General features: G+C 43.3%; 1 protein-coding gene across 3 annotated transcripts in view; it reads left to right on the forward strand.

Annotated features, from left to right (window-relative positions):
- LOC126163047 (protein tweety) overlaps positions 1-12,191 on the forward strand; it is a 1,031,842-nt gene that overhangs the window by 454,796 nt on the left and 564,855 nt on the right. For all 3 annotated transcript variants that reach the window (XM_049919930.1, XM_049919933.1, XM_049919932.1), the window contains exon 2: positions 213-297. The gene's annotated coding sequence lies outside the window, so the exon portion shown is untranslated. The remainder of the gene's footprint in view (positions 1-212; positions 298-12,191) is intronic.

The raw sequence follows: 12,191 nt of genomic DNA on the forward strand, positions 1-12,191 counted from the left end.
CCTACTTCTAATAAACTCATGCTAGCAGCTGTTCGTGTTTCAAATTCTAGAAAATTCCATTCGTCTTCCCTGGTGAAGGAATTTCGGAAAACTGCATCTTGAAATGGGACAGCCCTTCCCGTGACTGTCGGCCTCTCAGTTTCGTGTGTGTGTACGTCACACTTTAAGAGCAGAGTGTACCCTACAGGACGCGCTGTGGTCTCTGTCCACAGGAGAGGAGGGAGTGCCGAGCCATGCTGCTGGTGGCTGGACCTCGCCGCCGCCGCTTCCTGTGATGACCGCCGCGACCACTAGCAGGTAGGCAACCCGCACAGCGGCCGACGAATAGCGTGTAGCTTTACCTGCCTGCCTGCCTGCCGCTTCCCCATAAGCCGTGTCGTCCTATCTGGTCAAAGTTCGACGGTCACACGTGAGCCCACCATTGTTTGGTGCACAATAACTCCGAAATTGATGAATTCCGACAGCATCATCATTATCATAATCATCATCATTTAACAGTTCCAGTTTCCCAGGTACTGGTGATGAGCCACTACCACTTTTGAATTCATTTTGACTATATTTCGACCTTGGCTGTCTCATGAAATATGTAAAGGTATATGTATATGTAAATTACCGCTACCAGTCACAAACTTTGTTAACTATTGTATTATTTATTTATTTTGCTACATGTTTCGAGGGAATACCTCATCTTCAGGCTAAATGTCATTACGAAACAATTTCACGATAAGATTATACTGTCGTTACGTTTCCACTTGGTCGTGTCCAAATACACCTGTTCACGGAGTACATCATCCACTGTCCATCCTCTGGTCGCTAGATCAACCTTAATCAAGTCCGTCCATCGGGTTCGAGGTCTTCCTTGAGGTCTTTTCTCATACGCCCGTCTTTCCAAATTTATTTTGGCTGTTCTAGTTGGCTCCATTCTCATCACATGCCCGTACCATCGTAGATACGCCAATTCGATCTAATAGGGATGTCTTTATTCCGGCTTCTTTCCTCACCTCGTCATTCCTTAACTTGTCCATCTTGGTCTTCTGGATGGTGGACCTAAGAATTTATCTCTGATGCTTGCAGCCTTGATGATTCTCTTTTGGAAGGGTACATGTTTCAATACCATAGGTCAATATTGGTATGAAATAGCTATTAACCGTCATCAGTTTTGCTGGGTTTGGACTCAAGTCATCCCACAAAAGCTATATTACTTGTTGCTAGAATTCAGATCCTTTTTGCACTCTGTTGGTGATTTCATTTCTGACCAAATTATCATCGGAAATTACACTTCCAAGGTAAGTAAAACTGTCCACACACTCTAGTTGGTGCGGTCTCCTAGTTTTACACTTGCTGGTTGCCCGTCTCTGTTGACTGCCGTCACCACTGTCTTGGTCTTGCTGATGTTGAGGTTATATTGTTGGAACTGAGATTTCCATTCATCGAGTCTGACTGTACTTCCTCTTCAGTTTCACCCCATACCATGATGCCATCAGCAAAGGCAAATGCATTCAGTTCACTTGACTTCTCCTTGAAGTTCTTCATTATAGTATCCATAACAAATAATTGTGGGGACAGTGCATTCCCTTGCTGAACTCAAATTTTGGTCTCAAACCATGATGATCGCCCTTCCCCAATTTGTACACAGCTAGTACAGTCATTTGTACAACATTTGAATTCCGACTCTGTCATGATGCTTCAAATTGTAGCATCGCGTGTCTTTGATCGCGACAGTTTTTTTTTTTTATAACCAGTTTCTCAAATGGTTCAAATGGCTCTGAGCACTATGGGACTTAAAATATGAGGTCATCAGTCCCCTAGAACTTAGAACTACTTAAACCGAACTAACCTAAGGACATCACTCACATCCATGCCCGAGGCAGGATTCGAACCTGAGGCCGTAGCGGTCGCGCGGTTCCAGACTGTAGTGCCTAGAACCGCTCGGTCACCCCGGCCGGCTAACCAGTTTCTCAGTAATGGCCATCTTCAGATCAGTCCGCAAGAAAGAGAAAGAATGTGTGTCAAGTGAAAGCAGTTCGCCATGACTGAAAATTATTATCAATATAACCTGCATATCACGAGAATACACTGTGATATGAGAAGCACAGTAGTGTCGGACAATTAGAAAACATGGTACAGTTACTGCCAATACTGTCCTCTGTACAATCCTACTAACATAAATGTGTTCTGCCAATCAGTAATCGACAAACGACACACACACACACACACACACACACACACACACACACACACACACACACACACACACCGCGTCACAAAACGTCTCGAAACCCAAGGCACCATGAATCAACCACGATTTATTTTTGTAAAATGAGTCGCCCGTCAGTGCTGTTTTCACTCCAGCAGATTGTCTACAGCTAATGCTATACTCCACGAGGCACGTTACCCGTGTGTATTGGAAGACACTTGTTGCAGCATTTCCCCCTTTCCGTTCCATTCACGAGCGATGCGTGGGAAGAACAACGGTAGGCAAGCTCCCGGATCAGCGCTAATTTATTTGATTTTACCGTCGTGGTCTTTCCATGATAGGTGTGTCGGTGGCTGTATTATGTCGTCGACATAATGTGTACGCTTTTTTACTCACTGTGACAGTAAAAAAAACTAAATTTACATCCATATCGACAGATAAGCAATAGTCATGGCGATACATTAAAACGTGTTCCATCTTTTTGTCACAGAGCCAGCACCCAACATTATGCTAGAAATAATGATGTAACTTCCAGAAACCATCTGAAGATGAACCTGAAAAGGTTCGAAAACCGATTCATGGAAAAAAAACATAATTATTCAAAAAAGTGAATGGTTGTAGTTTTATATAACTTATTTACATTCAATTAACAGTCACGGTTCTAAAATATCTGTAATGGATAAGCATAAAAGAGAAGTAATTCATCGAAATAATCTGCTGCTAAGACGGTGAGAAAGCTATTTAAATGTTACAACATTACCTGGAGGTGCTGAAGCCGTTGCATACGTCTTCCTCCTCCACCTCCGCTGCATGCAGAACGGGGCAAAATATTTTGGGAGAAAAGCGCGTTGTACGTATTCTTTGCGAGGCGAAACACGACTCTCTACCAACATGTTCAATGTACAGCGTCGTATTGGTCATGTTTGCTTTCTTAGTCACACTATAAGGTCGCCGTTGCTCATCCCGACCTTTGTGAGGTTCCACAGCGCGCAGTTAAGTATTTCTGGCCTCAGCAGTGAGTTTCGCGATTGCTTGTTTTGAGCGCGCGCCAGCGCTGGAGTCGTGAAAGCGGAGTATGCTGATGCAGAGGGTCGCGGACAAGCGGTCGGAAGAAACTGTCGAATGGTAGCCAAGTAGGGTGCTCAGTTTTACGGTCTTGTGACGATCGATGTTTAATAATAATAATAATAATAATGAGCAGAAATTCGGAAGCAGGGAATGGCGTGTAAGACTGAAGTTGACGTTTTATTCAAATCTCGTCTCACTAATTTTTACTATAATTAAATAATCGGTTCCATTACAGGGTATAGTAACCGGTTAGTGACATTCCAGTGGATCGTACTTAACGAACTCCTCCCAGATGATCATTATACAACGGTAATTGTACTAAAGGTATCAGATAGATTATATAATGGTAAGACAGAGATTTAGGAACCAGGTTTTAAATTGTAAGACATTTCCAGGGGCAGATGTGGACTCTGACCACAATCTATTGGTTATGACCTGTAGATTAAAACTGAAGAAACTGCAAAAAGGTGGGAATTTAAGGAGATGGGACCTGGCTAAACTGACTAAAACAGAGGTTGTACAGAGTTTCAGGGACAGCATAAGGGAACAATTGACAGGAATGGGGGAAAGAAATACAGTAGAAGAAGAATGGGTAGCTTTGAGGGATGAAGTAGTGAATGCAGCAGAGGATCAAGTAGGTAAAAAGACTAGGGCTAGTAGAAATCCTTGGGTAACAGAAGAGATATTGAATTTAATTGATGAAAGGAGAAAATATAAAAATGCAGTAAATGAAGCAGGCAAAAAGGAATACAAACGTCTCAAAAATGAGATTGACAGGAAATGCAAAATGGATAAGCAGGGATGGCTAGAGGACAAATGTAAGGATGTAGCGGCTTATCTCACTAGGGGTAAGATAGATACTGCCTACAGGAAAATTAAAGAGACCTTTGGAGAAAAGAGAGCCACTTGCATGAATATCAAGAGCTCAGATGGAAACCCAGTTCTAAACAAAGAGGGAAAGCAGAAAGGTGGAAGGATTATATAGAGGGTCTATACAAGGGCGATGTACTTGAGGACAATATTATGGAAATGGAAGAGGATGTAGATGAAGATGAAATGGGAGATACGATACTGCGTGAAGAGTTTGACAGAGCACTGAAAGACCTGAGTCGAAACAAGGCCCCCGGAGTAGACAACATTCCATTGGAACTACTGACGGCCTTGGGAGAGCCAGTCCTGACAAAACTCTACCATCTGGTGAGCAAGATGTATGAAACAGGCGAAATACCCTCAGACTTTAAGAAGAATATAATAATTCCAATCCCAAAGAAAGCAGGTGTTGACAGATGTGAAAATTACCGAACAATCAGTTTAATAAGCCACAGTTGCAAAATACTAACACGAATTCTTTACAGACGAATGGAAAAACTAGTAGAAGCCGACCTCGGGGAAGATCAGTTTGGATTCCGTAGAAATACTGGAACACGTGAGGCAATACTGACCTTACGACTTATCTTAGAAGAAAGATTAAGGAAAGGCAAACCTACGTTTCTAGCATTTGTAGACTTAGAGAAAGCTTTTGACAATGTTGACTGGAATACTCTCTTTCATATTCTAAAGGTGGCAGGGGTAAAATACAGGGAGCGAAAGGCTATTTACAATTTGTACAGAAACCAGATGGCAGTTATAAGAGTCGAGGCGCATGAAAGGGAAGCAGTGTTTGGGAAGGGAGTGAGACAGGGTTGTAGCCTGTCCCCCATGTTATTGAATCTGTATATTGAGCAAGCAGTAAAGGAAACAAAAGAAAAATTCTGAGTAGGTATTAAAATCCATGGAGAAGAAATAAAAACTTTGAGGTTCGCCGATGACATTGTAATTCTGTCAGAGGCAGCAAAGAACTTGGAAGAGCAGTTGAACGAAATGGACAGTGTCTTGAAAGGAGAATATAGGCTGAACATCAACAAAAGCAAAACGAGGATAATGAAATGTAGTCGAATTAAGTCGGGTGATGCTGAGGGAATTAGATTAGGAAATGAGACCTTTAAAGTAGTAAAGGAGTTTTGCTATTTGGGGAGCAAAATAACTGATGATGGTCGAAGTAGAGAGGATATAAAATGTAGACTGGCAATGGCAAGGAAAGCGATTCTGAAGAAGAGAAATTTGTTAACATTGAGTATAGATTTAAGTGTCAGGAAGTCGTTTCTGAAAGTATTTGTATGGAGTGTAGCCATGTATGGAAGTGAAACATGGACGATAAATAGTTTGGACAAGAAGAGAATAGAAGCTTTTGAAATGTGGTGCTATAGAAGAATGCTGAAGATTAGATGGGTAGATCACATAACTAATGAGGAAGTATTGAATAGGATTGGGGAGAAGAGAAGTTTGTGGCACAACTTGACCAGAAGAAGGGATCGGTTGGTAGGACATGTTCTGAGGCATCAAGGGATCACCAAATTAGTATTGGAGGGCAGCGTGGAGGGTAAAAATTGTAGGGGGAGACCAAGAGATGAATACACTTAGCAGATTCAGAAGGATGTAGGTTGCAGTAGGTACTGGGAGATGAAGAAGCTTGCACAGGATAGAGTAGCATGGAGAGCTGCATCAAACCAGCCTCAGGACTGAAGACCACAACAACAACAACAACAACAACAACAGGTGCAAACACCAGTGGCAGCGAAAGTTTGATTCAGACCTGGAGTCTTGCTTACAGACTAATGGTTAAAGGCGACTGCTCGGGGAGAAGCGAGAATTAGTGTTCGAGTCTCAGTGTGACACAGAGTGTCGCGACGTACTCACTTTTATCTTTGTTACATTCATTCCATTTGGTGGCAACTATTCTCTTCCTCTCATTTGGTGGTCCTACCAACCCTTCTGCCCTTCTAAGTCTCCCAAGTCTCACTGTCATTCATACGACTTTATTTACTTTACTTAATTTATCCGGAAGAATAATGTTATTTGAGAAACCTGTTTCGGGTTCCTCTTGCTCTTTCATGTTGTTGTTTTTGTCGCCGTCATCGTAATCACCACCGTCCTCTTTCTGTTTTTCTTTTCTTTTTTTTTTTTAACTGTGTGCCCGACCGAGACTCGAACTCGGGACCTTTGCCTTTCGCGGGCAAGTGCTCTACCATCTTTTTTTACCCCTTTTTTTAATATATTTTTTGTTTTTTTTTGTCGCGCGGTTCCGGACTGCGCGCCTAGAACAGCTTTTTTCTTTTTTTTTCATTTTTTATTTTTTTGTTGTTTTTTATTTTTTTAATGTTTTTATTTCACGCTACCCACTTTTTTCCTTGAAAAGCCCCTTAGGAAAATGGAACTAAAAAAAAAAAGAAACTAAGTGCCACCGCCACTTGTCATCCTATAACAAAAAAATCTGATCCACTTCAGGCGTTGGCTCCTGAGTAAACCCACCCCAGAGAGCTGCCTATAGACCAGGGGAAGTATGGGAAATCAAGGTTAGGGCTATCCGTTGCCACTTTTTTTTTATATGATTACATTTAGGGAGCGTGTACAAATGAGAATTCTAGTAACTAAGTGTTACAACAACAAAGGTGGCATAAAAGAGTAATCAAAAAATAAAACTACACTCCTGGAAATTGAAATAAGAACACCGTGAATTCATTGTCCCAGGAAGGGGAAACTTTATTGACACATTCCTGGGGTCAGATACATCACATGATCACACTGACAGAACCACAGGCACATAGACACAGGCAACAGAGCATGCACAATGTCGGCACTAGTACAGTGTATATCCACCTTTCGCAGCAATGTAGGCTGCTATTTTCCCATGGAGACGATCGTAGAGATGCTGGATGTAGTCCTGTGGAACGGCTTGCCATGCCATTTCCACCTGGCGCCTCAGTTGGACCAGCGTTCGTGCTGGACGTGCAGACCGCGTGAGACGACGCTTCATCCAGTCCCAAACATGCTCAATGGGGGACAGATCCGGAGATCTTGCTGGCCAGGGTAGTTGACTTACACCTTCTAGAGCACGTTGGGTGGCACGGGATACATGCGGACTTGCATTGTCCTGTTGGAACAGCAAGTTCCCTTTCCGGTCTAGGAATGGTAGAACGATGGGTTCGATGACGGTTTGGATGTACCGTGCACTATTCAGTGTCCCCTCGACGATCACCAGTGGTGTACGGCCAGTGTAGGAGATCGCTCCCCAACCATGATGCCGGGTGTTGGCCCTGTGTGCCTCGGTCGTATGCAGTCCTGATTGTGGCGCTCACCTGCACGGCGCCAAACACGCATACGACCATCATTGGCACCAAGGCAGAAGCGACTCTCATCGCTGAAGACGACACGTCTCCATTCGTCCCTCCATTCACGCCTGTCGCGACACCACTGGAGGCGGGCTGCACGATGTTGGGGCGTGAGCGGTAGACGGCCTAACGGTGTGCGGGACCGTAGCCCAGCTTCATGGAGACGGTTGCGAATGGTCCTCGCCGATACCCCAGGAGCAACAGTGTCCCTAATTTGCTGGGAAGTGGCGGTGCGGTCCCCTACGGCACTGCGTAGGATCCTACGGTCTTGGCGTGCATCCGTGCGTCGCTGCGGTCCGGTCCCAGGTCGACGGGCACGTGCACCTTCCGCCGATCACTGGCGACAACATCGATGTACTGTGGAGACCTCACGCCCCACGTGTTGAGCAAATCGGCGGTACGTCCACCCGGCCTCCCGCATGCCCACTATACGCCCTCGCTCAAAGTCCGTCAACTGCACATACGGTTCACGTCCACGCTGGCGCGGCATGCTACCAGTGTTAAAGACTGCGATGGAGCTCCGTATGCCACGGCAAACTGGCTGACACTGACGGCGGCGGTGCACAAATGCTGCGCAGCTAGCGCCATTCGACGGCCAACACCGCGGTTCCTGGTGTGTCCGCTGTGCCGTGCGTGTGATCATTGCTTGTACAGCCCTCTCGCAGTGTCCGGAGCAAGTATGGTGGGTCTGACACACCGGTGTCAATGTGTTCTTTTTTTCCATTTCCAGGAGTGTATAAACCACTGATGTAATTCTAACTAAGAGGTTCTTCAATAATGTAACTGGTTCCACTTGGAGCCTCGCCATCGTTATCTGAAATCTCCAATAGCGCCTTTGAAGGGCATCTGCAACGGAGGCATTCTGCTTCGCTAGTGCCTCAAGGAAAACAGTGTCCTTGCAGCAGCTTGTCTCTTCCTTTGGTCATGGCTGACAAGGCAGAACGTTGAGCCGTTAGTGTGATGCGGCACAGCACATCCTCTTCAACTCGAAGACTGCCTTGACGCAGCACTCCACGCTTCTATACGCAGTGCAAGCATTTGAACCTGCGATCATCCATGTACAGCTTCTGTTCCCCAGACTTCCCTGTATTACTAAATCGCAGATTGCCTGATGTCTCAGGATTTGTCTTACCAACCGATCCCTTCTTTTAGTCAGGTTGTGTGATAAATTTCTTTTTCTCCTGTTATCCGATCTACTTATTTAATCTTGAACATTCTTCTGCAGCACAACATTTCAAAACCTCCCATTCCTTTCTTGCCTGCACCTCTTACCGTCGACGTCTCGTTTCTGTACGACTCTATTTCTGAGACAAATACCTTCAGAAACATCTTCCCAACACTTAAATTTGTATTCGATGTCAACAAATTTGTCTTGTCCGAAAACTCATTTCATGCTATGATCACTCTGCATTTTTGTTTACTCTGTCTCAGCCAGTGGCGCAATTAAAATTTTTGCGCCCCTAGTCACACCGTAATATATGTGCCCTTACAAAAATATGTTTTAAATAATAACTATATAGTTTTTAAATAACAACGAATGTGCTCTAAGTTGCTAATAAAAAGTGGCATTATAACCTGAAACTTTTTAAACTAATATGAGTAAGTGAACAAAAGTTTGCGTCTGACTTTGATGGCAGCAAACTCCTTTATCATATCTTCATATGTGAGATGGGCCTCTGCTTGGTGGTCAACTTTGAAGTGAAGCATGGACAAGGCGTTCAATCTCTTTTCATACAAGGTAGAACGCAGGTATAATTTCTGCCTTCTAAGAGCCGAAAACGAACGTTCTGCTGAGTGACTTGTAAGCACCGCACATAGAAACATTGTAAGAGCAATGTCAACATTCGGAATTACTGACTGTAACTACAGCTTTCGTAGAAATTTTCTCATTTCGACTGGTACATAACTAATCTCACTTGATTTCAAAAGCGACGCGAAATGTACACATTCACTTGGGAAGTTAGGTTCTAAATCAGTTTCATATGGCGCTTAGAGTGTTGTTGCTCGTTCAGAAATAGCGTCTGGTGATCAGCTCTTAAGTTTACCGAAAACTATGAAGGTGTCTGACAGTGTTTTATAACTTCCCCGCCTGCTCACAAATTCAGCGTACAAGTTGTCGAGTACGGGGAAAAGTGTTCAGCCTCTAAATTTCTCCCTAACAGTCAGAAGAACTTCTTCAGTGTCTACTTCTTCATCAACGTGAAGTTTTCTTTTCCTTTATCTTTTATAGGTACATTCGCAGTCCACATCAGTCATAATCTCCACGGATTTACTTTCGTAATAGTCGTACATGCTATGAATAGAACTAAAAAACCGTACAAGTGATTCATATCATTCATACAGTATTTCAATATCAATATGTACACTTTGCAATTTGACATTTATATTGTTAAGTCTCTGAAGTATGTCCTTCCAAACTGCCATCACGAATACTGTTTCTAGTCTACTGAGTTCATTCAGTAAAGCTGAAGCCTCATTTGGCGCAACTGTTTTCTCTCAGGTTACATGTGTGAGGGCACTGATAATGCCTCTCCAGTACTCATTTAGACGTAGCTGGCGGACGTGTTCTTGATGAATTTTTAACTGTTTTACTTCCTGTTTTTACGACAGAAAGAAGCTCATCCCAGCGTTGTGTAGAATCAGAGAAAAAATTGTAAACGTTTTGCACTAAAATGAAAAATGAACATGCTTCCTGATAACAGCTTGTAGCACTAATGCCGCCCAAGTTCAAAGATTGTGCTGCACAAGGCACATGATGTGCCGTCGGATCTCATTCTTTAATGCATACTTGCATACCAGTGTAGGCTCCTGACAAGTTCCTTGCGTTGTCGTATGACTGACCTCTGCAGTCAGTAATATCAATGGAATTTGTAGACGGGACTTTCATTCAGAACGGCCTCACCTAGGTTCTCAGACTTGTGCCCCGAGTTTGCTATAACAGAAGGAAACGTTCTACAGCATCTTCACAGTCGTTCACATATCGTAATATGAAAGATAATTGATCAGTATGTGAAATGTACGCAGTATAATCTTTTATCATAGAGAAATATTTGGCCTGGTTGATATCACTTATGATAATTCTCTTTATTAGTTCGGAAAGCAGATCAATTATTTCATCGCAGATTGTTGAAGATAGATACTTGTGTGTCCCTGCCCCGAATCTCCATATCGTTCAGTGTGCCCTGCGGGAAGAGCATCGAACTCGGTTATAAGGTCAACAGACATCATAAACTGACTGTTACGTACTGGATGGAATTTTTCTTCTTGTCCACATAGTGGAAGTCCACGGCTTGTTAACTTCTTCACTACTGCAAACGCCGTTTTCAACACATTGCACCAGTAATTTTATTTCCTTCTCACGTATGACTCGAAATGGTTTTCTACCGTTCCAAGTGATTATTTTCTTGTTGAAACTTTGTGTTCAAGTGAACTCTCATGATGTGATAAAATATTAGAAATATTTCTCCATTCTGAAATACCAATAATAGCAATCTCGGTCTTACCTCCGAACAATTAACATGGTGAACAAAAATAGGACTGGTTTTATAGGAGTATACTATGTAATCAACCGAAGTTGATTCACCATTTAAAGGTTTACGGTAAAATAAATTGTTGTTCAAATATCTGGTTTTACCGCCTACTGACCTTCGTGAATTAGAAAAGTCACCGCTACAATTTTGATAAGTGCCACGATGTATAACAACGTCGATTTTTGGTTCATCGCTAACGAGGTTATTTCTTTCCGTAGTATCTGATTCGACACTTAGGTTTTTGTGAGACTCAAATTCAGGAACAATTCATTTTTCTTCACTTTTAACTATTGTTTCGTTTGCATGTAATTAACAGCTTTAGTGCTAAACTCTCATCAGTACTACTACAACTCGAAGTCGAATCACAACTTTTTTGTTGTAAATTGCCTACCTTGCCAACCGTTTTTAGAACATTAGCTGCTCGTTCTCGATTTTCTTCCGCTAATTTTCGAATTGCCGCCATATTTAATTTTGCACGTTTGTTTTTGTCACTCTTATTTCTGCTAAAGCACGAAAATATGAACCAACATGAACACAAAACAAAATTCGTTTGTAAATAATAGGTATCCAGTTATAAATCGTACCAAATGGTGCAAGAGCACAAAACGTTTTTCTTCAAACACGACAAAAATGGTTCAAATGGCTCTGAGCACTATGTGACTTAACATCTGAGGTCATCAGTCCCCTAGAACTTAGAACTACTTAAACCTAACTAACCTAAGGACATCACACACATCCATGCCCTAGGCAGGATTCGAACCTGCGACCGTAGCGGTCGCGCGGTTCCAGACTGAAGCGCCTAGAACCGCTCGGCCACCCCGGCCGGCTTAAACACGACAGTGATCAACTGACTAAATTGGGTTACTTGACCGAACTGCGGTGTGAAATAAAATCTTTAAGACAAGAACGACAATGAAGAATAATTTCGATGTAACTCTTCAGGCTTTCCCGGCGATCTAATGACATCTTGGGTTGTCAGGTGTTCCGCCGGATATCAGCGTCGTACTTGCACGATATTTCGGTCACGTAGCTCGTGACCTTCATCAGGTGCGACCTGAGACTGCTCCTCGAGTGGACCTGGTCTAGTATTTATGCCTATGACCTTCCCCCTCCACCAACGGCTGCAGGCGCTTCCTCTTTGGTCCGCGCCCATTCCCTGCGACCTGCTGGAGCGTTGCTGCTCCGTTT

This window comes from Schistocerca cancellata, chromosome 2 (genome assembly GCF_023864275.1).
Source record: "Schistocerca cancellata isolate TAMUIC-IGC-003103 chromosome 2, iqSchCanc2.1, whole genome shotgun sequence".
NCBI lineage: Eukaryota > Metazoa > Arthropoda > Insecta > Orthoptera > Acrididae > Schistocerca > Schistocerca cancellata.